General features: G+C 35.5%; 1 long non-coding RNA gene across 1 annotated transcript in view; it reads right to left on the bottom strand.

Moving 5' to 3' along the window:
• Window positions 1–24,353, bottom strand: part of LOC145688462 (uncharacterized) — a 121,038-nt gene extending 96,685 nt beyond the window's left edge. The window contains exon 1 of the long non-coding RNA XR_014131913.1: window positions 24,155–24,353. This is a non-coding gene — a long non-coding RNA (uncharacterized LOC145688462). The remainder of the gene's footprint in view (window positions 1–24,154) is intronic.
• Between the last annotated feature and the right edge of the window lie 2,213 nt (window positions 24,354–26,566).

Raw genomic sequence — 26,566 nt, 5'->3', positions numbered from 1 at the left:
AAAACAATTCAGAACATTCTTCTCACTTGTTATTTTTTGTTACGTAGTTGTAGCTGTAACATCTAATAAGGGATATATAATTGTAATAAATTCACTAATTAAGCATATTCGAATTAAGTTTTATTTTTAAGTTAGAGACCAAGGGGCGGAGAAATATGTAGTTATTGGGGAGGCGAGAGCAAAAGTGCATAGGGACGCTGAGCTTCAAAATGCAGCACTGGTCGCTAAGTTAATTGGTAGAAACTTTAATGGCATTCAAGACTAAATTTAGTCCTAGTGGTGGCAGTATCAGTTTGCTCTCCTAGGAGGAATGAACGGGGCTTACATCAAAATTATAAAACAAGACTGACATTACTGTCGAATCCATAATTTTGGGGGTCGCTTAAATAAAGAGTTGCACTCCAGATGCCATGTAAGTTAAGCCCAAATTAGCATCCCGAAGGAATGTGTGAAATTGTGGCATGTAGAAGATTTCGCATGTAGAAATTGTGGCACATTAACATATTCAGAGTTGTGTGAGCAATGCTTTTGATGCTGCCCCTATAAATTCAAAATCCAGGTGACATAGTCGGTCATACCAAAACCTGACATTAAATGTAACTGCGATTGTAATAGCCTGACGAACCCAAATTATGGATTTGACACTAACCTCAATCACTTGAGACATTTTATTTTTCATCCTTTATCGCCTGTCATGACGATGGGATTTGAATCAATTGAGTTGATTTTGAGTTTAACGTCCCGTTCAGCAGTGAGGCCATATGAGACGTAGACCTAATAATTAACGCAGAATCCGAACTACATGAGCTTATGCTGGGGTGCGAACCAGGGTAACTCTATCGGAGTTGTAATTATTAATATCTGCAACAACGAGAACTATGGATTCGACACTAATATCGATCGCTTTTACTTTTTATATATATCCCCCTCCAACTCCCAATTGCTTACCCCGAGAGTACTTTTTTTAGACTGTAAGCACTATATGTAGGAAGTTCGTTTACATGATGGAACATACACACACAATTCTATATATATATATATATATATATATATATATATATTGAGGCGGAGAGAAAGAGACCACGTCCATATGCAAAAGCATTGCAGATTGAACTGAAATCCTGTGGAAAGAAATCCTATTCTGCCTTCTTTCTTAAGTATAAATAAGTCTCTTAGACATTACTTCGTTTTCGTAATTTCCTGTTTACATGGTTCTGGGGTTCGTTAGTTTTGTGTCTGTAACCAAGAGTCGAGTTTGTATAATAATTTTTGTTTCTACCCGCATAGTCCCTTTACCTTTCAGAAAGCGTAAATCTTTTGTTCTAATGAGAAAATTCAGAAGTAACCTCCGTGTGACAAATAGCTGCAAATAGATACACTATATAACCTATCTATTGCTATGATATTTTTTTATTTTTATTTAACATTCACATATAGAATACCAACGTGCTGTGAATACCTATATCAGATGTTTTAGTTTAAACATAATAATCACTATGTTCTGCAATGATTATATGTTTATATATATATATATATATATATATATATATATATATATATATATATATATATATATATACAACTGATGTATTTTAATGTAATTATTTTATATAATTTTTCATGCATTGCGGAAAATAGAATTCCATAAGAAAGCATTGACTCAGATGGGAATCGAACTCGCAACCTTACGATTTGAAATCTAACGGCTTACCGCTAAGCTAACACAAGCACTCTTCGGAAGATTCTTCTAGCGATGTATAGCGGCTCTAGATAATTATAACATTCATAGCCACTGCAAACTCTGTTTTGTTCTATTTTTACTTAAATTTTAGTACTCAAACGAGACTTATGTTCTGTCTTACCTTTCAGCATTCTTTTACACATGGAAAGAATCGTTTACGTATCTAAATGTTCCATTACGTATGGAGAGCTAAATGACAAGCATGTGCTGACATTAATATAAAGTTTCGAAATATTGTATCATTCAGTATTTCAATCAATGTTTTTTTTTTTCTATACTTGGTAACAAGTGTTATTATATTTTAAAGAAGAAAAACACATATGCAAACTTTTTCCCGATTGCAGAGGTTGGCTTCGAGGTTCGAACTTGGTTTACTTTTCTCCGAAGGCACCCGAAAAAAATGAAATCTTTGAGTTTTACGTCCCACGGTTATGCCGGTTAGGCTAAAGGAGACGGTGATGATGAGTTATGAATGAAATTGTGGAATGAAGAAAATGGGAGGAAACGGGAGAACCCCGAGAAAACCCACGCACATGGTGTTTCTCCACAACAAAGTTCACTTGGCGGGGGCTGGGATCAAACCCGGGACCCCTAGCACCAGAGGTGAACACTCTACCACTGACCGAAAATCAATCTAACAGAAAATCAATTAAAGCGCTTGCAGAGTGCAAAATGCCTGCATTAGATTTATTTTCAATTTACTTACAGGGAACATCTCTCATCTTTTTATAAAAAAAACTGTCATGGTTGACGTTAGTTGAAAGAAGAAATGTACATAATCTTACCCTATTGTACAAAATACTTGCTACGTCAAAACCATCGTACCTAGCCCATAGATTTTTATATTTATCAGACTTTCATACTAGAAGCACAAGATAATTTCTTGCTCTCCATACCCAGTCACAATTCTGATTCATACTCAAAATCCTTCACAGTAAGTACTACACGCCTCTGGAACAGTTTACCTCAATCAATACACAACGCTTTCACAGTTGCCAAATTTAAGAAGTCTGTAAATTCCCTTCTCTTAAGTAAAGATAAGGATACTGGTAGCACATGAGGTATCTTCGTTTCACCAAATTATTAATAACCCATATATGAACACACAACCAATAGGTAACTGTAACACGCATTCTTTATTATTTTTATTAATAAATTTTATATAGTAGTATAGTTAGGCTTTTTCATAAATTTGCATATCAAAATGGAAATGGTTTTCTTTATTTTCATATATTATTTATATTATTAATTAACTTAGAATCGTATTTATTTTTATTTCCTAAGTATTGGTAATATTCAAGCTTATATCGAGAATGTAACGACAGATATTGGATTTCGTATATAGAAAGATACGTGAGTTAGAGATTATTTTTAAGGCGGACTTGTAGAAGACAACTAAGCTCCAAAAGGTCAGTCACCTATGCTTGGTCAGCTTTACCAACTATATTGTGAGTTGAAACTAAAAATTACTGTTTTATTTCCTTTAAGCAGCTATAAGAATACTATACAGAACTAAAAAACTATAAAACACCCTGAGTTGTAACACTACCGAAAAGGCGACAGAAAGACGGATATTTGTCTATTGTCAAAATTTAACACATAGATATAAAAACAGAAGGACAAAGATGTGTAAATCAAGGGATAACCACTGATTTCACAAGAATTCTAGCTGGCGTAGCGAATCTATCAAAACAGGCTGTGAATTCGTTCCAGGTTTACCAGATGAAGCAGTTTGTAATATCAAATAATAATAATAATAATAATAATAATTAAAATATGTAAGAATTAGTGTGATTAAGAGTCAATTATGTCTTGGAAAGCTACGTGTACCCTTATTGTTTGTTTACCTTTTCCGTCCTTCCGTATATCTATCATAAAACTTTCTTTCAGCCGTGAGAAAAGAAAAAAAAAAAAACAAGTACTATCTGGTATTGGAGGGTGGAGTTTTGGCTTTCTGCTTGGAACAGACGGAGACTGGGAATCCTTACCCTAAGAAATTGATTCAAACAATCTTAATAGAGGATGACAACTCCGTACCACATATAAATATGGTAGCAAAGATATATGTTTAATATGATAATATGTTTATAAAGATATATGAGTAAAGTAGATATGTGTTTAATTTCATTCTATAATTAATAATTTGTAAAATTGTCACCTAGAAGCAGAAAACTCCGAAGTGTTATGGCTGTCAGCGACATTGTGAATTCTTTCCGTTAGAGGGCACCAGTGACTAGACCAGCGTTTCCCAACCGGTGTGCCGCGAAAGAGCCGTTGGTGTGCCGCGAGGAAATCGAAAAAATTCTATAGCAACCAAATTGCAAGACATAAAAAAATGTATATTTGTATTTCACATTACAGCGAAAAAATACTGTAATTGTAATATATTATTGTAAATATATTACTGTGTAGCAGATAATATGTCGGAAACAAAATTTTGTGTGCCGGAGCCTCATACCCACCAATGTTGAGAAGTATTTTCCTATGCTTGACTTCATTTGACGGGGTGAGGGTCCCCTTTCCGCGTTCTGTCCTATAGTCAACAGAATTAAATGTCAGGAAGAAAGTGAATTGGTCTATGTAAGAAATGATGAAGGTTTGAAGCTCTATCGCTCACAGAGAGAATATCCAGTTATTTCTACAAAAGCTGTGAAAGTTCTCATTCTCTTTTCTACAGCCTACTTAAGTGAAGCAGGATTTTCTGCAATGAACACAATCAAATGTAGGAACAGGTCACAACTGTTAACTCTGGAACACAATACGACGATGTGTTTTTCATCTATCCGTCCAAGTTGCACATTAATATTGTGTATTGTGCACCAACTTGTTTTACTTATTTTTGAAAAAATGTAACCTGTATATATTGTTATTATACCATTGTAACCTTCAATAGATATTATTGAAAAATTGTTACATTACCAGTTAAGAATTCTAATCTCCATATAATATTTAAAAATTATATATTAACCATGTTCATTAATTGTAAGTTTCATACTGTGTAACTTTTCTGCACATTTTTAATGTTGAAAAAAAGTATTTGTTATCATTATGATTATTATTGCATCTTTATTGTTGCAGACCATATCGTAGCTTGAAATTTTAAAATATCATTCAATCCTTTCAACGAAGCAATCATGCATACAAATTACCTATACTTGCGTTTTAAATATACAAGAGATTTGTTTGTTCGTTCGTTATTTAGTGATCTTCCTTCTTAGTGAAAGTTTGGATACAGTTTTCGAAACAGAAAGTGTATTTTTAAAAACCTGAGTCCAATAATTCATTGCAGTTGTTATCAGTTTTTAAATTGGAACAAAAATAAGCATAATGATTTGCCACGGGGGAAAACAAATGGTCGAGCTTTCTTCTCTGTAAGAAGGAGATCAGTAATCACAGAAAAAAATTACCACAGTATTTTCTATTTACAAATAGTAATAATGATATTTATGAGTGTGCCGCGATAATTCAAGTTACACCCGTAGTGTGCCGCAAGTTGAAAAAGGTTGGGAAACGCTGGACTAGACAAACATAAGAAAAGAAAATGTCAAGTGGTGAAAAACATATTAACCGGCCTATTTTAAATGCAAAATTTTAAAGTTATATCAGAAGGGGACTATAACATATTTGGTATCTGATGAAAAGCCAAAGCATGCAGATTTTAGTGCTTGATTCGAAATGAGGTGACAATCTATAAGAAGTGAACTATTTGAGTATAAAGTCAATGTAAATAAAAATAGGCATAATTCCTCCCAAAATTCCGTTAGCAGGTAGACAGACAATAGAAAAGGTTATTTCTATTGAAAATCCAGTAGCATTGATGCGAGACACGACTCTTGTGCGTCAAAACCCTTTTACAAAACCGAAAATCTGGAGAACAAGGCAGTTGGCGGTTAGATTGGAGGTGTGCAGTTGCTGCTCGTGTGACAATAGTTATTTTCAGCATGAACACTAGAGGTTCACCAAAGTTAGTTGCAATTGAAGATAGGTGAATATATCTATATTCAAGTTGAGTTTAAGTGCGATAAGTTGCATCATTGGTGTTCAAAATCAGTTGGATGAACTGCTTCAATGTCCTAGACTATATGCATTTTGATATCCAATCTGACAATACGGTAAACAAAATAACGCATATTGCGTATGCAGCAACAAACAACTTATATATAAGTGCAACTAAAATCAGGTTTGAAGTGGTTAAAAAGTAGTGGCCTTAAAGTTATAATCAGGCACCAAGCACTTGATCTACGTTAGGATGCTACGGGAACCGTTCTAAAAGAAAATTATCATCAAGAAGAAACACGAAAATTGGGATTAACGCTGTGAAGTAACGGACATACCTACCTGGGAATTAAAGAAGATGAACTGTGCAGTGAATACAAATATATGTTATTAACTATGAACTAGTGATTAAAAAAATCGTAAGATAGTTTTTTTTTTTTTTTTTTAGTTCAACTGTGAGCATATAGTATATCGATATAAATTAAGTGTTTTGGTTTAAGTGATTAAGTGTTGTGCTAAAATAAAAAGTTTTTATTAAACTACATGGAGTTATCACCTTCCCTAACAGAATTTCGGTTCGTATGGTAAGTACCAGAATAATTTGTTTGTTTCTTGCAGGCTTACGGATTCCATGTTCTTTAATATCAGATGTTCGAAACTAATAAGATAATCATACACCTATTCTTTGATAAACCAAGGTGGCAGATAATTCATGCGTAAGTCCACATCCGAAGAAAGTCCGAAAGGGGCTACAGGACTTTAAATAAGGAACTCACACTTACAGGAATGGCATTATAGAAATTATATAAAAGATTTTTTTTATCTTAGCTCTACCGACTTTTACCTAAATTTCAATTTTTTTTTATTTTTTTTTTTTTATTTGGCATCTCATTAGATTTTCTTTAAATTTGGATGATACAACATTCCTGTAGGTAAAGGGGAGTAAGAGAGATTTACATATGAATTCAATACGGAGATTTCTCTCTTCTTCCCCTGCACTCCACATAACCTATGTTAATTTGTACAGCTTATATATTCATACTTCTAGTACCGCTATACGCAATATGCAATTTAGGTTTCTCCATGTTATTTTGTTTCCTCTATTGTATATTATTTTCAATTTTTGTTTTGAAGTGTTTAACTTTTTTTTTTTACTTAAGTAGTATACTCTTTTTTTATGTCATTCAATACTTTTCTTTTGTAATTGTTAATATTTTCTATGTATTGGTGTTTTTTTTTTTTTTTTTAAATGTATGCACGTGGTTAAGTGCTCGGAGAAGGCTGCAGAGCCTTAATTTCGCCACGTAAAAGAAGTCATAAATAAGTAAATAAATAAATAAATAGGTTCCTACGATGTTCTTACTAGCGTACGTTAGGTTTCCCTGACTTGAATTCTTTTCAAAAAGGCACAGCAGAAATCTTTGAACCAATGAATTCATATCAATGTGCATTTCATTATGTCTTACAAATATAAACTTATGGAAACATAGGCTTCACCATTGAGCTCCTCCGTGACCAAGCGGTTAGCGCACGCGCCTGTGGCGCGGGAGACCCAGGTTCCATTCTCGGAGTGAGCTCATATGGTTCGGATTCCACGTTAATCAGTAGGTCCACGTCTCACATAGCCTCGCTGCTGAAAGGGACGCTGAACTGAAATTCAACTCAAGGCTTCACCATGGTATTTCTCGTAAAATTCTAGCCCAATTTAATATATTACACCAACCCCTTCCTTTTTTAAAAAAAAAATTCGAGCGAAATACAACATGGCCGACTTCAAGGTGGCGGCCATGATGAGCATACCCTCAAGTAGATGTCTACTTCCTCCAAGTATCGGTTAGTGTGTTTTTCTTTTTCATTCATTTACCAGTTTTACAAACAAAATGAAATTTTCAAACTTGAAACACATTGTTATGGCTTATTCTGATCAATCAGGTTTTTGGTCACTGCGGCCGTCTTTATGGACAATAGCACTTTAAATTTTGCTTACCCTCGCTTGTTGATGTTCCACACTTCTATGCCAAGTTTGGTCAAGAAACAATTTCGACATCGATAGGTTTACTTGTGAGATAATAAAACTATGAAATACAGTACAGAAACTTCTTGAAAAATTGCGAGACACAAGGATGAAATGTGTGTTTTAAAATTCATTCACTGCCTGCATTTCCATTTGTTATTCCTTTGAAAAATTAGTTGCCACAGGCAATGAACAGAGCTAGCGTTTTCACCAGAATATTTTGCAGATGGAAAAAAGATATAAAGGGAAATGGGTAAAACCACTAGACCAGCACAGAGAGTACAATATATATTACAGATCTTGGTGCAAGTTAGTTGTAAACCTCGGGCCTCGCAAAATGTTCCCAATCGGGTCCCGCACCATCTAAAGCCGGCCCTGCGAATGATAAGAGGAGGAAACAAAAAAACAGTCGAAGCTATTGGTACGAACACACGAGATATACTTTGTCAGATTCTTTTAGGTTTACACATGAACATAATAATATTATTACATTTATGGATTGACAGATAGAATTATTACTTTATGAGAACAAGAAATGGAGTGTAAATATTTGTTAGCTGGTAGCGGCAATGAATTTTGTTTCGCCTTCTTCTAGATAGGTTGAGTTGATTTTGAGTTTAACATACCCATCAGCAGCAGCATGTCGCATGCAACCCAATATTCTATGTGGAATGATACATTTATATGTGTATTCAATTACATGTCGTAAATGTTTCCTTTGTGTCTAAATTATTAACAGATGTAATAAGTGTTGGCCAACTGTAGTTAGACGATAGTTTCTTTTAAACTGATTTACTTGTATCAATACATTGTCCTGTATGTATGTGTGTGTGTGCGCGTGAATGAATGACAAATTTAGCTTTACGTAGTAACTTTTAATCTTGATTTACGACGATAGTGTTTACAATATGTGTGTAATACTATATTATGTGTGTATTGGTGCATGGCCGAGGTCATGAAAGACAACTAACTAAATTATTCTAAATCGGCTCTGAAAGGAAAGCTAAAACAACGGGATGAGCTCGGATAACGACAGTCTGTTCAAGAATCATAAGACTTCTATATGTGGAAAATATGGAAACCACTGATTTTTTTTTTTTTTTTTTTTTTTTTTTTTTTTTTTTTTTTTTTTTTTTTTTAGCTAATTCAACTGTGTTCGATCTCCACTATAAGAATTCAGCTGCTGGACAAAGTTATTCAACATTTGGAAATAACAGACGAATGATTAAATTAATACTTCTCATAACCTGGGCTGGGTCAGGGCAACTCCCACTTGTGCAGTTGCCTGGATCCAGGTCAGGGTATCATGAAGGAACACGTCTCTCTTCAGGATCAATTCAGAATTGATTCTCAAGTGGTAAAATTCGGGTATGAATCACCTTTTTAATAACTATTCAAGCTTCTTTACCACATTTCCATCATTATCCAGAGATTTTCATCTCCAGTTCCTTCTTCCTTTCTTTTCTTCTTCTTTCCTCCTATTTTCTTCTTGACTTCCTCACTTTTCCTATTTCTAATAAAACTGGAGAGGGGTCGTGAAAGGGAGTTGTCGCTATAAACACAGTTATTAAGTTCTCTTGACATTTATCTTGGGAACTCCGATATAAATTAACCAGTAACAAAACATACATACAAAGCAAATTCCGAAATTCATTCTTATTAATTTATTCTTTTCAATTACACAGGGCTGCAAATTAAAAAAAAAGTTCATGTTGTTTTTTGATTAATAGGTGAACTTAATTCTTTGTTCCTAGCTGATTACGAATAATGAATTCGTTTTTCCCTGTCACGTAAGGTTTTCTTACAAATCAATGTCAAAATTTGGGCCTTCTTCCGTATTCAATACTGCTTTATTATACCTTATTTCTTATCTTCTATCAGACTAACGAGCTTATTATGCTAAATATCTGAACATGTTTTGTTTAATGTGAATGCAGACAGACAAAGAAAAGAATATAAGATTCTCTACCAGGGTGGAAAAAAATCATGATTTTTTTTTTACAAAAATCATTTTTGTTGATTTTTTTGATTTAAATCAAATGTTTTTCCTCGTATAATACAAGTCGCGAACTGAAGAAAAAGCATTAGGAATTAGTATTAAATGGTAATTATGCCATTTAAGTGAAAGTATTGAGGTTGAATTTTGAATTATCCCCAATCGTTAACCTATATCAAACCCTAACAATTTTTCTTAACCCTTTTAAATTATGGCTCTTTTTAAAGGTAAATTATATACTTTCAGTCAAGCAGCTACAGCATCATCCCTATTTATCCTAGGATCATGGTACATTCATCACTCTCTTCAGAATAGAACAGCTTTTGAAACGGTAACATTCACATTTTCCTATCATGTCCCTGAAGCGGGAAATTTTGAGAGTAATCGGCACTTTTTTTTTTCAAATTTTGATCTCTGGACTCCCTTGTGTTAACGCATAGATCTCAAAATCAACTAGGAAATACTAAGGGCTGTACTAAAGTGTATACAAAATTTCAAGATTCTATCTTGAGTAGTACGGGTGAGGAAACTATTTAACAATGAGCTAAGAACATTCCCACAATGCCAAAGATGACCCGGATGTAATATAAAAATTTCCTCAGACATCCCTATTTATTCTAGGATCATGATTTGCACATTATTCTCTTAAGAATAAAACAAATTTTCAAACGGTACCCTTTAAATGTCTCCATCATGTATCTGGGGCGGGTAAATCACGAAAAAAGGAATTTTCTGTTAAAAATATCTTTTTTCTTAAATTTTTACCTCTGTGGATCCCTTCCCCTGTTTTAAGCCAGAGATCTGAAACAAATCTGAAAAATACTGAGGGATGCACTGAGTAAATGTGCAAAATTTCAGTCTTGTATGTGCAAAACTAAGCCCGCGGAAAATAATATTCCCCAAATACCCCAGATTCCCGTATAAAACAGAATCTCAGGTAACAGTTTCCTGAGACATCCCTATTTATCCTAGGAGCATAGTATGTACATCATTTTCTTCAGAATAGAACATCCTTTCAAACGGTACCATTCATATGTCTCCATCTGAGGCGGGAAAATCACGAAAAAAGCTATTTTTGTTAAAAATATCCTTTTTTAAAACATTTTTGCCCCTCTGGACCCCGCTGTTTCCACGCAGAGATCTGAAAACATCTGAAAATTATAAAGGGGTGCACTGAACGAGTGTGCAAAATTTCGGTCTTCTGAATGCAAAATGTAACCCGCTAAAAAATAATAATAATACGCATAACAAAAAAATCTCTTTTTAAATTTATGACATCACACACACTATGCCTCAACGCAGACAGGCATGGAAGCATATGTAACGTGTTCTAAAATGCCTCCAGTCTTGAAGAAAACGAAGTAAAAAGCCTTGTTGGTACTTTTTTAATCGAATAATGAAGATTCTACCCTATCACCTAAAAATAGGTAATATAATTTAAAAGGTTAAGCATGAAGAAAAAAGTACAGCAACGTTTATCAAAATGACACTTTTTTTTTCACAAAAGTTATTGATATTTGGCAGGGGCCTATTTTTAAAAACTCAGAACTAGCTTGCGGCATGACATACATAAATTTCGCCTAAAGTTATAAAATTAACAAAAATAAATAAATAAATAAAAAAGAGAAAACACTCCAAATATTCTAAACTGAAAGAACTGCTTTTGCAACTGAAACTATGGGGGTTTTCAGCAAAGAATTTTTGAAAGAACTGGGTTCCAATTTGATTACTAAATCAGGCGACGCCAGAAGCCAACAACTTTTAGTACAACGAATTAGCCTAGCTATACAAAGAGGCAATGCGATTAGTATCTTAAGCTCCTTCCCTTCACACAAGTTAGAAGAAATCTTAAATTTTCCCTTATGAATTTTCAAAAATAATTCAGTTTAGCGGCTCATTCTTGAAAAATATTTGATGTATAGAGTATCCATTATTTAACGGATTCATAAGATCATAATGCATAAATAGCTTATATTTTTCATATCTGTAATTACTTGCTCTGTATCTTCATAATATTGTGGCATTGGGGTTTTATATTTCCCATCTAAATGTACTAAAAGTCTTTCACCTGTACTCTGAAACTCTTTCCGTGATAGAATTAATTTTCATGTTATTTCGTAAGCTTTGCCAGTTTGTAAGAAATGATTATTTCATTTGTTAAATCTAATTGTTGAAACAATGGTATTATAATAGTTACAATTAATATATTACTATACAAAATAAATAAATAAATAAATAAATGGAGAGGTGATAGGACCCCTACTATCTGGGAACAAACAAACAGACACGCACAAAAAAGAATTTTCGTTTTAAATGTCGATGGTGATTTCTTCGTTGGAATAGTTAACGATTTTAAAACCCAAACCCAATGTTGCGAAAAGAAGAAAGCAGGATTGCTCCGTTACCTGTTCAAAACGGGATTTTCCCTAATCATCCTCTACATGACACTTGTTTTCATACTATACTGTACATTTGAGTCTCATTGTATTATGATTATTAACTTCCGTAACCGAAATAATACAACAGAAACGGGATTTTACTTATTTTCACTTTAAATTAATTTATTTCGGAATTCGATTTAAATCAACGATTTTTATTTAAAAAATCAAGTGATTTAAATCTTGATTTAAATCGTGATTTAAATCAGACTGATTTAAATCAATCCACCCTGTTCTCTACACATACAGATTACTACATATATACATATAATATGGAAATATATACATAAATATATACGTTGTAAAATGGAAATCAACAAAGTCATATAACATACTTATTTTTCACATCTTTTTAGCACGCTTTCTCTTATAAGCTTTCCTAATTTTCTTGTGATTTTCTTCTGAAGTTTCCCTGTGCAATGTGCAACAGTAGTGAGCCATCATGCTAACACTCCAAAGTGCCTGATACCTTCTCCCCATATCCCTCATGTCTTGGTGGAACCGTTCGCCTTGTTCCTCACTTAATTCTCCGAGATTTGGTGGAAAGTAATCAAGATGAGAATGCAAGAAATGCAACTTGAGATTCATGTTGCAACCCAGTTCTTGAAATTTAACTAACATATTCTTAACAACTCTGTAATCAGCACTTTTGTGGTTCCCCAGGAAGTTCAGCACCACGCTTTTAAATGTTATCCAAGCATCCCTTTCAGGATTAGTCATTGTTGCCTCGAAGTTCTTATCCTTCATTAACTTCCTAATGACTGGGCCGACGAAGACATCTTTCACTTTGGCACATGAAAGTAAAGGAAATTTGTTGCATATGAACTTGAAACATTCGCCTTCCTTGTCGAGTGCCTTAACAAATTGTTTCATCAATCCTAATTTTATGTAAAGGGGAGGCAGTATAACTTTCTCGGGACTGACTAAATTTTGTTGAATGATGTTTTTTGATCCCGCGTTCAGTGTTTTCCGTAATGGCCACTGTTTCCTTTCCCAGTGGTCATTTCGTGCCCTACTATCCCACTCGCAGATGTAACATGGTATTTTTTGTATACCCACCTTGTTGCCCAAGTACAATGCTCAATCTTCAAATCTCCACACACCACCCAACCATGTACGTCGTATTTAATTTTATTAAGAATAAATTGCACATTGTCATATGTTTCTTTCAGTGACACAGAATGAGCTATAGGAACTGAGGGGAACTTATTTCCATTACATAACAGAACAAATTTTAAACTTATTTTATTCGAGTCAATGCATAATCTCCAATCCTTAGAAAAGCAAGGAAAATTTAACTTTATCAACAAACCTGACACATCACAACAAAACACGACAGAACCTTGTTTTGAGAAATACTGCACAAATTCTTTTTCCCGATATCTGTACCAGGAAAATGTTCCACAGGCCAGCAAGTTATTTTCATTAAGTCTGGAACCAAGAAGTTCAGTACATTCTTTAGACAGATTTATGTCTCTAACTAGATCATTGAGCTGGCGTTGAGTGAGTGGTATTTCACTATTTTCCACTGAATCACTATACGAACTAGGATCGCTTACAAACTCAAGACTTGATGGAGGTGTCGGAACAGGCAAGTCTAGTCCGTGCAGCACAGTTCTCATTGCAGACGAAATATTGGGATACACTACATTTGTATTGTGTCCTACAATTTCACAGGAACAGAAGTAGCAATCGTCGCTGTGGTTTTTGGGTTCTCTCCACACCATTGGTACTGCGAATGGCATAGATGACCGCTTTCCAGTGCACCAGTTCCGTAACGATTCCACACAAGATCTACACAGATTGTGTGGAGTCCACGATTTATCTTGATCTCCAAGTTCCATACGGAAGTATGCGAAATATGCCCTTCTTACAAAATCTGCAATTTTCTGTCTCTGTTTGTGTGGAACAAATTCACTACAGATGTAATAAAATAAATCGTCTATTCTTACAACCACGAGATGCCATGGCAACACAGTATTCAACGAACTATAAAAGAGAACTAGCCTCAGATATTAACATTTCATACTATTGAGGCACATCTGATTTGTGATAATTAAATACGAAATTTATTTGAAATGAGATAATAAGGTTTGATATAGAAATATTTTAAATATTTATGCAGGAAAAATTTTAATTAATTTAATTTAATTAAACTTCCTTACATTAAAAACATATTCGTTTTTATTGCCGCCTGGATAATTTCACCACGTACTTGTGACATCTAGCGTCAATCAGTTGAATTACGCTTAAACATGCATACCGCAATCAACATATATAAATCGTGAATTGTGAGAAATTTTTACGTGATGTGAGAAAACTAGTGCCAGTTTCGGTTTCAGCATGTTCAAATACATATAAAACACCCAAAATTATAAAAACAACAGAACCTATGCGGCCCTGTGTTATTTGATTGAAGACGAAGAAATTTAAAAATTTAGCGGCTTCTCCCATTCCCAATCATGATAATCTATTTCAATCCGTTCAGTGGAAATATGGAACCTTTCTGCAAGTTTGTCACATGTTAGAACACTGTCCTCCTGCATGGCTGCTTTCAGGGCCTCGTCATCTAACACAATGTGGTCGACCACTGAGAGGTTCATCCGAAAGACTATCTCATTTCTGGAACAAATATCTCATATCTAACGTAATTTCTGGAACCAATGCCAGGCAGTGCGTTCGTTCACGGCACTTTCCCCAAATACATGGTGTATGCGGCAATTTAATGTGGTAGTATTGAAGTTAGCGATCCTACCTCCTCTGCTACGAATGTTACTGTCAGAGTGGAAAATGATCAAGAAAGTTCCACTTCCACGAGTCTTGAAATTAGTGCGCTTCCAGCATCAGCTATGATTGTTGCTGTTAACGCATAAAATGAACAGAAAAGCTCCAGTTCTAGTGATGCCGATTCCGAAGTCAGTGAAAACATTGAAAAGCATGATGCAGCAGAAAACAAAGCAAAGAAAACAATATCCTCAATTTTTTTGATTTTTATCAACCGAAAGAAAACATACAATTTAATCCTAAGTTTGCTTATAAACGAGCAGATGCGACCAACAGAACTTGGCTATCATTGTTCTGCTCAAAATGCTTTTTCCTTCAGCGTGTGCACAGCTTATTCTACAGATCGAACTGGGTTCTGTGCGTGATACGCTTATCAGCAAATAAGAAAACACGAATCTTCTAAAATACATCAGGCAGGTATGCTAACAAACGAGGACAGAAACAACTACGTCATGAACAGCTAAAACAAGAGCAATATCAGGTTGAGAAGAACAGACAGGTAATGTAACGAGTTGTCGAAGTGGTGAAACTCATTGGTAAAAGAGGGATCAGTTACAGAGGAAAAGGAAATTAAGCCTTACAGACTGGAAGACACAGCAACATATCATAGAAACGTTTTTGGATGTTATTCTATTGTTAAGAAAATTTGACCTTCTGCTTACAAGTCATTTAGATAAGGTCATTGAGCAGAATAAAACAAGTCATTCACGAGAAAGTAAGCAAGGTGGTGATCATGTAACATTCCTTTCAAAAAAACAAGGTGAATTATATTTCAGATACCATCAGCCCACTTATCAGAGAAGATATTTCGAAAGAACTCGGTCAGGCTGGGATGATTTCTGTTCTATTAGACACTACCCAAGATATAACAGTTTCAGAACAGTGCTCTGCTATTTTACAGTATGTTATTAAAGAAAGAATTGTTGCCCTTGTAAAATACATGTCTACCACATGTAAAATCTCTGCGATTTACTGTTGAAAACTCTGAACCTTGAACCTTGATATTAAGAAGTGTATTGGAAATTCAGTCGATAGCGCAAGTAACAAACATGAACTATATTCGAGTTTTTCAAAGCACCGTGGCCCTTGACCAAGTTACACGTGTTGTTAATGCCCACATACTCAAATTAGAAAATACTTTATACATAGAGCAGGGGTGAAAGTGGATCTGGAAGGTAGGGTGACGCATGACGTCACTTCATCCCATGTGTTTATCTTTGCCCATTGTATTTTTTTAGGAAGTGAAGGGCGCCATAGATATTTTGGAAGTGGGAGAACGGCGTACCCCCTCGTTCTCCTCTAACTTTTGCCTATAGAGTTCATCATAACAATGAAGGAGATTGCTTCTACAGAAAATATCAAACCGGAAGAATATATAGAAGGTCTCAAGTTCAAAACAATTCAGACAGAGCAAGTGTTTCTGAGAATATTTTAAGTGACGACCCCTGTGTCAAACTATCTCCAAACACAAGCTGCTGATGTATTCCAATCATATCGAATGATACAGACTATTTTGTCCCAATTAAAGGAACAGAGCTGATTTTGAATCCGTTAAAACTGCAGCATTAGGGTTTGAAGAATGGGACAGTAAGAGATTTGAACAATTAGAATGGGATTTCCTAGTTTCTACTGACCTGCCTACAACTCGCCTTCACAGGTGGAAAAGGGCGTTTAACCATGAATGTGAAGATGAAGCTGCTTCTGATCCAATGATAAGTTACTGCATCAAAGCATTCAACACAATATTGGATACGGTAATTTCGAGTATATCTTCAAGATTCAAGAAGCAAGATAGAAAATTTCTATTGACTCTGCCCGTAAGCCAGGTAACATGTGAAAGAAGTTTCATGTTAAGGAGTATCATGCCTCAAGAATCCTTGGAAACCTTTATGTTGATTTATATTGAAAAGGACTTGTTTGAGAATGTTTCGAATGAAAAGGTGATCGACAGTAGCATAAAAAGCAATATACTAAAACATCTGCAAATTTTGTAATATAGCATAAGTATTCCTTGAACTTTTTGTAATACTTTGAACAATTCAGAATGATATACAGATAAAAGAATATAAGGTTTTAATTGTTAACACTATTAACTTACTGTAGAAGAAAATTGCGCAACTTGATTTGTGACATCGAGATGCTAGTCGCCCTTCTGGAGAAAAAGTGTCCGCGGGCCCCTGGTAATGCCTATCCGCCCTGCGTAAGCTTGCTAAATAGTGGTAGGTCTTGAAGTTGGAACAGAAGAAGTGGCCATGTAAAAATCGTCAATGCCCCGAGTGTGATACCTCTTGGGTGGTGTAGGAAACACGTAGGCAAGGTTCTAGAACAGAGGTCCCTCTTCCCACTTAGCTGTAATAAAGACAGAAAATAATGTGCCCTGCGGGGCTCAAACCGATCTTCACTCGCTAACGCTCGCTCGGCAATACTATGTGAATTAAATTTTCTACGTTGGTACAGAAAAGAACCAACTTAGCTATTAATATATATGGGGGAACCTGTGTTCCAGAACCTTCCCAAACACGTAAAACCTGGAAAGTACAAACGAATTTAAATTTCATTGTTATCCCATCCATCTATACACTATAGGCTATCGTTGAGTTTGGCGGCTTAGATAAATGAAGTAGGAAACAGGAAAAACTATTTCCAACCCTTTCGCCTTTGTGATCATAAATTGCCTTTTTTTTATTATTATTACTGAAGTTTGTATATCCTCTAAAATGCCTGTTGTGGGTATCTTATCAAATATAATTTCGATTACGTTACATTGTTACCCATGCATCAATATCGAACCCCCTCCCAACGACTGAAAATCATGGCTTCGTAAACAACTTCACGTGGTCTAACTGACCAATTCGTTGCTGAACTAAATGAGTCAACCCTGTAGTTCGCCATCGAACTAGTTCAGTGCCTTTCCCGTTTGCGGAGTAGAGCCCTTCTATTTCATGTGTGTCCCTGCTGTCGATGTGTGTTTTCCCGTGCGTCCCTCAAAAGAAGAGAGAAGTTGCTGTGGCCGAGATCTTTCAATTGTTGGATGCGTAAGCGTTGCTATGCACTGTCTTGTCAGCCATTGTAAGTAACCTACGATCTTCACTCGTCAAGACCAAACGATTGAATGACAAATTGGCAAAGCCGAGGTGATCCACTTCTTTTCCCAAAGCAAAGGGAGGGTTTCATCCGCCAGAGGTTGGCGAGGGAGGGGCCGAAGTATAGTTCGCACAGTATCCGAGGGCACAGGTGGAATAGACAGGCTCTATTTATGAATGCGAGTTTTCTTTCTGTGCAGAAATCTTCCCTTCAACCCAGTCCAATATCCTTAAATGCTGGTGAACGTCATCACTGAAAACAAAAAACTAGTCTTTGCAAGGAACTAGTTCAGAGTAAATGGCTCTCTGGAACAAACTGAAATGCCCATCACTAGACACTTCTTATCTGTGGGCACATTCCGCAACTGTGCGCAACACAATACAAAATTTGCAACCTAGTTTCCGATAATCTGCATAGAAGTTATATTGACGTTTCGCACTTTGTGTGTCGATGCTGTACGCGGAAATTTCTGAAGGTTGGTACGATTTTAGGGTAAAGTTCGTTAGTTAGTATCCCGCTGAAATAAAAAATTTTTCAAATGTTTATCTAAACAATTAAACTTTAATTGTATTTCTGAAAGAAAATCTTGAAAAGTAACAGTAGAAAGGAACAAAAAATAAACTATTTCCAAGTAGTGCAATCAAAAGTTGTAACACGGAAATGACGTAATGGGCATGTTTTTACTTTACTCTTTCATCTTATTCGATTCAGTGATTTGGATCTTTTTGTTCCGGTTTTGAGAATGTATCAGTTCTCCTAGGATCGCTACTGGTATCGATCCACGTGGTGATTTACTGTTGCACTTCTGTTTGTGCTTGATAGTATGAATATGACTTGACATCTTAATAGTGCTCTTCTTCATATAGTCTTGCTTCTGATTTGACCATGTGCTTTTCTTCGTTGTTGGAGGTGGATTTTATGCGTGTTGCTATGCTACTTTCTTGTCTGTTAAGCTGTTTTCCTGGCTACACACGCCTAATGTGGTGGATATTCCTTCATATTGGTTGTCATCGTTACTGTGTCAATGAAGTTAACTTTTTTTCAGTTGTTATCCGTAGTTAGTGGGCAGTGGAGACATTTAACCCTTATAGGATCTTGGCTTTTTGGGCTATTTTTTCGACTTTCAGTCAACCAGCTACTGCATCGTCACTATTTATGCTAGGATCATGGTTCATACCTCATTCTCTTCAGAATATAGCTGGCTTTCAAATTGTACCACTTGCATGCCCACACCATATACCAGGAAAGGGAATATTTTGAGGGTAAATTTTTTTTGTCCAATTTTGGGCCCCCCTGCCCCCCCCCCCCTCCTGTGTGAACGTAGAGACCTCCAAAAAATCTGATAAATAGTACTTGGTAAACTAAATGCGTGTACCAAATTTCAAGTTTCTATCTTGAATAGTAAGGGCGGGAGAAATTTTATCAAAAATTCCCACAATGCCCCAAATTACCACAAAACACTATGATCTCAGGGAAAAAAATTTCCTGAGACGTCCCTAATTACCCTAGGGACATGTGTCGCCCATATTCTCTTCTGAATACAACTGCCTTTCAGGCGGTACCATTCACATGTCTCCATCATGTATCTAAGGCGGGAAATTCTAGAAAAAGGGATTTTTTGGTCTAAATTTCCCTTTTTTCAAATTTTAGACCCTCTGGACCCCCCCCTGTTTTAACGCAGAAATCTGAAAAATCTGTTAAATGCTACTCGGTCGACTGAATGTTTGTGCACAATTTCAATCTTCTAGGTGCAAAAATAAGCCCGCCAAAAAAAAATTCAGAAAATTCCCATGTTACCCTATACAGAAGTATATTTTGAAAAAAAAAATCACTGAGACGTCCCTAATTACCCTAGGATAATGATTCGACGGTCATTCTCTTCAGAATGGAACTGCCTTTCAGACGGTATGACTCACGTGTCCCCATCATGTATGTGAGGCGGGAAAATCCTGAAAAACGGGATTTTTGGGTAAAAATATCCCTTTTTTCAACCCTTCGCCCCTCTGGTCCCCCCCCCCCCCCGTTTTAGCACTGACATCGGAACAAAAAATATGGTAAATATTACTCGGTGGACTGAATGTTTGTGCAAAATTTCAATCTTCTACGTGAAAAAATAAGCCCGCAAAAAAATAATGAACATAGGCTTCATAATGGAAAATTTCTATTTCAAAATTATGACGTCATCACCTCCTATGTCTGGAGGCAGGACGGTCTGAAACCATACGTAATGTCTTCTACAATGTATCTGGACTTAAAAAAAGAAGCTCAAATAGAAGAGAAATAAAGCAATGTATATGATGAAAAATGCGTATCGTACAAAATGTACAAGATCCCCAAAGGGTTCACTGTGAATCACTCCTTTGATTTCGTCAGTCCTATTAGTGGGGCATAGACAAAATATCGATACCATTCAGTGCCATTCGAAAACCAGTTTAAGCTGCGCACATGGTTAACAAGGAATGATAATGCAGTTTAGCTATTATTTACGGAGTAGGAAATTTTGGTGAGAAATAGCCTATTTATTCATAAATGAAGCTACCGAACTATAATTATCACACTAAAATTTAAGGCATTTATTTCTAATTTCCTTTTATTTCAAGATAGGCCTACATAATTAACTGGTTGTGGTCGAAGGTTCGGGGGCGTTCCCTTTCAAGAATATATATCTTCTGAGATGTTCGTATTACTTTTAATAAATATTTTTTTTTAATTTTAATTGCTGTTTAGAGGGGTTAAGGAAGCGTGAACCCTCACGTATATAATCTAACGTGTGGTTCATAATTTTAACTCATTGTCTTTTGTGTATTTTTCTAATTTGGCTTTCGGGTTTCTTATTGTGTTGTGACTTTTATAGCAGACGAGAAATATGGTGATTCTTGGTGTAGTTTTTTTTCTCTTGTTATTCTATATATTACAAATTAAATTTTTAATAAATTTACATCTGTATTACGATAGAAAGTTAGCATGGTTCTAAATCAGGGTGGAAAAAATCATGATTTTTTAAAAAAAAAAAATCATTTTCGTTGATTTTTTTGATTTAAATCAAATCTTTCTTCTTGTATAATACAAGTCGCGAACTGAAGAAAAAGCAGTAGGAGTTAGTATTAAATGCTAATTATGCCATTTAAGTAAAAGTATTGGGGTTGAATTTTGAATTATCCCCAATCGTTAACCTATATCAATCCCAAAGAATGTTTCTTAACCCTTTTAAATTATAGCTCTTTTTAAAGGTAAATTATAGACTTTCAGTCAAGCAGCTACAGCATCATCCCTATTCATCCTAGGATCATGGTACTTACATCACTCTCCTTAGAATAGAACAGCTTTTGAAACGGTAACATTCACATTTTCCTATCATGTCCCTGAAGCGGAAAATTTTGAGAGTAATCGGCATTTTTTTAAACTTTTTTTTTTTTTTTTTTAATTTTTTGATATCCTCTGGATTTCCCTGTGTTAACGCACAGATCTCAAAATCAACTGGGAAATACTAAGGGGTGTACTAAATGTGTGTACAAAATTTCAAGCTTCTATCTTGAGTAGTAAGGGTAAGGAAACTATTTAACAATGAGCTAAGAACATCCCCACAATGCCCCAGATGACCGGGATGTAATATAAAAATTTTCTCAGACATCCCTATTTATCTTAGGATCATGATTTGTACATTATTCTCTTCAGAATAAAACAAATTTTCAAACGGTACCCTTCAAATGTCTCCATCGTGTATCTGGGGCGGGTAAATCACGAAAAAAGGAATTTTCTGTTAAATATATATATTTTTTTAAATTCTTACCTCTGTGGACCCCTCCCCCTGTTTTAAGGAAGAGATCTGAAACAAATCTGAAAAATACTGAGGTGTGCACTGAGTAAATGTGCAAAATTTCAATCTTGTAGGTGCAAAAGTAAGCCCGCGAAAAATAGTATTCCCCAAATACCCCAGATTCCCGTATAAAACAGGATCTCAGGTAACAGTTTTCTGAGACAACTCTATTTATCCTAGGAGCATACTACGTATATCATTTTCTTCAGAATAGCACAGCCTTTCAAACGGTACCATTCATATGTCTCCATCTGAGACGGGAAAATCACGAAAAAAGCTATTTTTTGTTAAAAATATCCTTTTTTTTAAAAAAAAAAAAACATTTTTGCCCCTCTGAAACCCGCTGTTTCCACACAGAGATATGAGAACATCTGAAAATTATTAAGGCGTGCGCTGAACGCGTGTGCAAAATTTCAGTCTTCTGAATGCAAAATGTAAGCCGCCAAAAAACAATAATACGCATAACAAAAAATATCTTTTTAAATTTATGACGTCATCACATACTATGCCTCAACGCAGAAAGGCGTGAAAACATTTGTAACGTGTTCTAAAATGCCTCCAGTCTTGAAGAAAACGAAGCAAAAAGCCTTATTGGTACTTTTTTAATCGAATAATGAAGATTCTACCCTATCACCTAAAAACAGGTGATATAATTTAAAAGGTTAAGCATTAAGGAAAAAGTACAACAACGTTTATCAAAATGACACCTTTTATCACAAAAGCTACTGATATTTGGCAAGGGCCTATTTTTAAAATCTCAGAGCTAGCTTGCCGCATGAAATACACAAATTTCGCCTAAAGCTATAAAATTAACAAAATAATGGCGGGGATAGGACCCCTCTAAATACGCCCTATTATCTGGGAACAAACAGACACGCACAAAAAGGAATTTTTATCTTTAATGTCGATGGTGATTTACGCGTTGGAATAGTTAACGATTTTAAAACCCAAACCCAATGTTACGAAAAGAATACGGAAGGATTGCTCCGTTACCTGTTCAAAACGGGATTTTCCCTAATCATCCCCTGCATGGCACTTGTTTTCATACTATACTGTACATTTGAGTCTCATTGTATTATGATTATTAACTTCCATAATCGAAATAACAGAACATAAACGGGATTTTACTTATTTTCACTTTAAATTAATTTATTTCGGAATTCGATTTAAATCAACGATTTTTATTTAAAAAATCAAGTGATTTAAATCTTGATTTAAATCAGACTGATTTAAATCAATCCACCCTGTTCTAAATCCATCAGCATTTGAATCTGGCAATGTCTAAAATAATTGTAGAAACATTACAGGAACTGCTGGTTCCCAATGATATTTAACGAACTGTTCCGAAGAACCAGTTCCCTACGAACAGATTCATTGAATGAAGTCACCATAGTAAAGACTTGCAACCTAATCCTTCCTACTTTAATTTTCATCGACCTCTTTTCAAAAATACAATTAATATGTAACTATTTTAATATTGAGTTAACCAATTCCAACTCATGCACATTACGAATAACAGAACACTTAAAAGAAAAGTGCCAACCGTACTTCCTGAGCGAGTAGCTCTCACAACCACCACACACGCAACATCCAACTCACCGTACAGGTACTTTACACCATCACACACTGCTCAAAACCATTAATCATCAGAGAGGTGCGTTAAAAATTTACTCTCAACCACTTACTTCCTCTATACTCTCAACCAAGATAAAACATACAATCTCATAGTAGATATTAATTTTGGATTAAACCATTCTCCGTGGAGTGGCGAAAATAATACAAGTCAATCAATAAACAGAAAATTAACCTTTACATTGGATTTCTTTCAACACGAACAAGTCTACAAATGACTAGTAAGTTGTTACTCTCGTGAAGTACATTTCCACAAAATAGGAGCAGTCAGACAGTACACATTGATGATAAGATAAAACAAGACAGTATAAATTAAGTAGTTTAGCTATTAAGGAGCAAGTCCTCTAAACCCTCAACACAGACTAAGTGACAATACCATTACTTTTGAAAAAAAAAAGTTTAACAATTTTAAAATAACACACCAATATCATCGAAATACATTCATAAAAATCCGCCACAGGATACCTAAACCCCGATTTTGTTTTATATTAAATTAAGCGCCCTGTTCAGCACTGAAGTTACATGATGAGACACTGACCTACACATTAAAATGGGAGTTGGGACCCGAATCACATGTGTTTACGCTATCTTCATACCCACGAGGAAAACATACGGAATGACAGTCCAACTCTATTGATAGGCATATACTTACTCTAATTTAACATCCCAGGAACATTGACGTGCAAGTCAAACGGTAGAATGAGGTTAAATATAACACTTCACACTTGTAAAAGAATATGTAATTTCAAATTGTAATGAACAGTTCGTAAAGATGACAAAAAAGCACTAGGAACTGACATTCACAATTGCTACTGTTTTGAATGAAACAAGTCCATCACAAAATCATTGCTGCCAAGTCTTTCAGACAAAAAAGAGTCACTAGGAGGCGATTAAATATCGTGTCTTTCCAACTTTGCGATCGCAGTGCAATGCAAAACTTTCCTCTTCTTTCGCAAATTTACTTCGCAATTTACGAAAATAGAACATAATAGCACTTACCAATTAACTAGAAAGAACCAACTACTTCCATTTTTTTTGTCTCGTTCTCAGACTCCACTACTTTGTCCTAATAAATGCCGCCTTATGCAGAATCGCTTTGATGTATGATTAGCATTATACTAAAGACCTCACTATTGCAGGTAAAATATGTTAGTCGAACTCTTTATTGGGCACTAATCATGCTTCAGAACGACTCTGCATAGAGCCGGGTAAAGACGATCAAACACATAATCATACACTGTATCAAATATTTTATCAAAGTGAAATTTGAACGTGCACGATAAAAAGTTGTATTCAATTTTTGAGTTGCTTACAACATTTGATATAACTATTCTAAAATAGAACTTGTTTTATTAGTGTAAGCGCACCAGGTGAAAAATAGGATCAACATAGAAGTAATTGGTATAAAGCTGACTTTGGTAACATTTGATGCAGAATGCATCCAAGATTGACACATTAGAAGCCCACCGCTATCCAACTTGGGATATTGTATACAGGGTGTTGCTGAAATTACCATGTAAAGTGCATAAAATAAAATTGTATAGAACAGGGCCGTGCCGTGGAAAATCAGCGCCCGGGGCGAGAGTATACCACGGCGCCCCATACATATATTCCAAGCATTTTTCCTATCTTTTTTCCTTTTTTCTCCCGAACTTTTCGCCCCCCTTGCTTCGGCGCCTGGGGCCGTCGCTCCCCTCGCCCGCCCCCACGGCACGGCCCTGGTATAGAACATCTTTATGTAGATAGTAAAAATTGACTGACATGAGGACTTTAATCCGTTCAAAGTGGAAGACTGAATAGTTTCGAATCACAGGTCTATGCGCATATACAGGGTGGTTCAAAATATTATTTCAAAATATTCACGTAATAGAAGCAAAGATGTAGCTAAAAAAAAAAAGCATTCTGCTGAAGATATAAAACGATTCTCAACATCATAATTTCTGAAAATGAAGTATCATGTTTGAAATATTTTGCACTGTGAAGGAAATGCACGCTTCTCAATGTATAATTATGCGTGAAAGCTACTACCATACGAATTAAATCAGTTAATGAAAATAAGCAACAAGAAACTAATATCTGACCTTGTATAAATAATTAGGCTCTCTGAATTGTAACTGTAATTGGGCACATCGTTCATTTCAAATAAATCTTATCACATATTGAACGTAATGTGCATATTTATATTTAGTTGTAAAATCTTCATCTTCATTATGACACAAATCGAGAATATCAGCATTGCAACATAATCCATTATGACATTTTGCACATGATGATATATTGAAATATTTGAAATACACACTTCTGTCCATGCTTCCGACATGAGCTATTTGTGCTACACAGGTTCTTGGATGAAGATTTCCATTTATAGTGAATCACTTTCAGGACAGCCTCTTTTACTGGTGCCAAATCAATTCGAATCGGAATATACGTGTTTTTGCCAAACATCCAGCCCAACTTAGCTGGATCGAGGTCGTTGCAGATAAATGGTTTTTAACGCAGTATTTGCAGATACGAGGGCTATCCAGAAAGTAGATTACGTTTTGGAATAAAAAATCAACAAAGTATAGGAAACAAATTTTATTATATACAGATGAAAGCCACACACAAATACTACTTTTCGACATAGTCACCATTCAAATTAAGGCATTTATCGTAGCGATGTACGAGCTTGGAAATTCCTTCGTCGAAAAATTCGGCCGCCTGCGACTTCAACCACTTCGTTACCTCTTCTTGCAGCTGTTCGTCGTCATCAAAACGCTGCATAGCCAGCCACTTCTTCATTGCTGGGAATAGGTGGAAGTCGCTCGGTGCCAGGTCGGGACTGTACGGCGGATGAGGAAACAACTCCCACTGAAAAGATTCAAGAACTTCACGCGTGACATTTGCCGTGTGGGGCCGGGCGTTGTCGTGAATCAACAAGATCTTAGAGCTCAACATTCCTCTGCGCTTGTTTTGAATTGCTCTTCTGAGGTTTTGCAGAGTTTGGCAATACCTTTGAGCGTTTATTGTAGTGCCTCTTTCCAGGAAGTCCACCAAAATCACACCTTTTCTGTCCCAAAAAACA

Source organism: Thermobia domestica, chromosome 6 (assembly GCF_964235325.1).
Source record: "Thermobia domestica chromosome 6, izTheDome1.hap1.1, whole genome shotgun sequence".
Classification (NCBI taxonomy): domain Eukaryota; kingdom Metazoa; phylum Arthropoda; class Insecta; order Zygentoma; family Lepismatidae; genus Thermobia; species Thermobia domestica.
The sequence above is the reverse complement of the archived record's forward strand: the minus strand, read 5'-3'. Positions and strand labels throughout refer to the sequence as shown.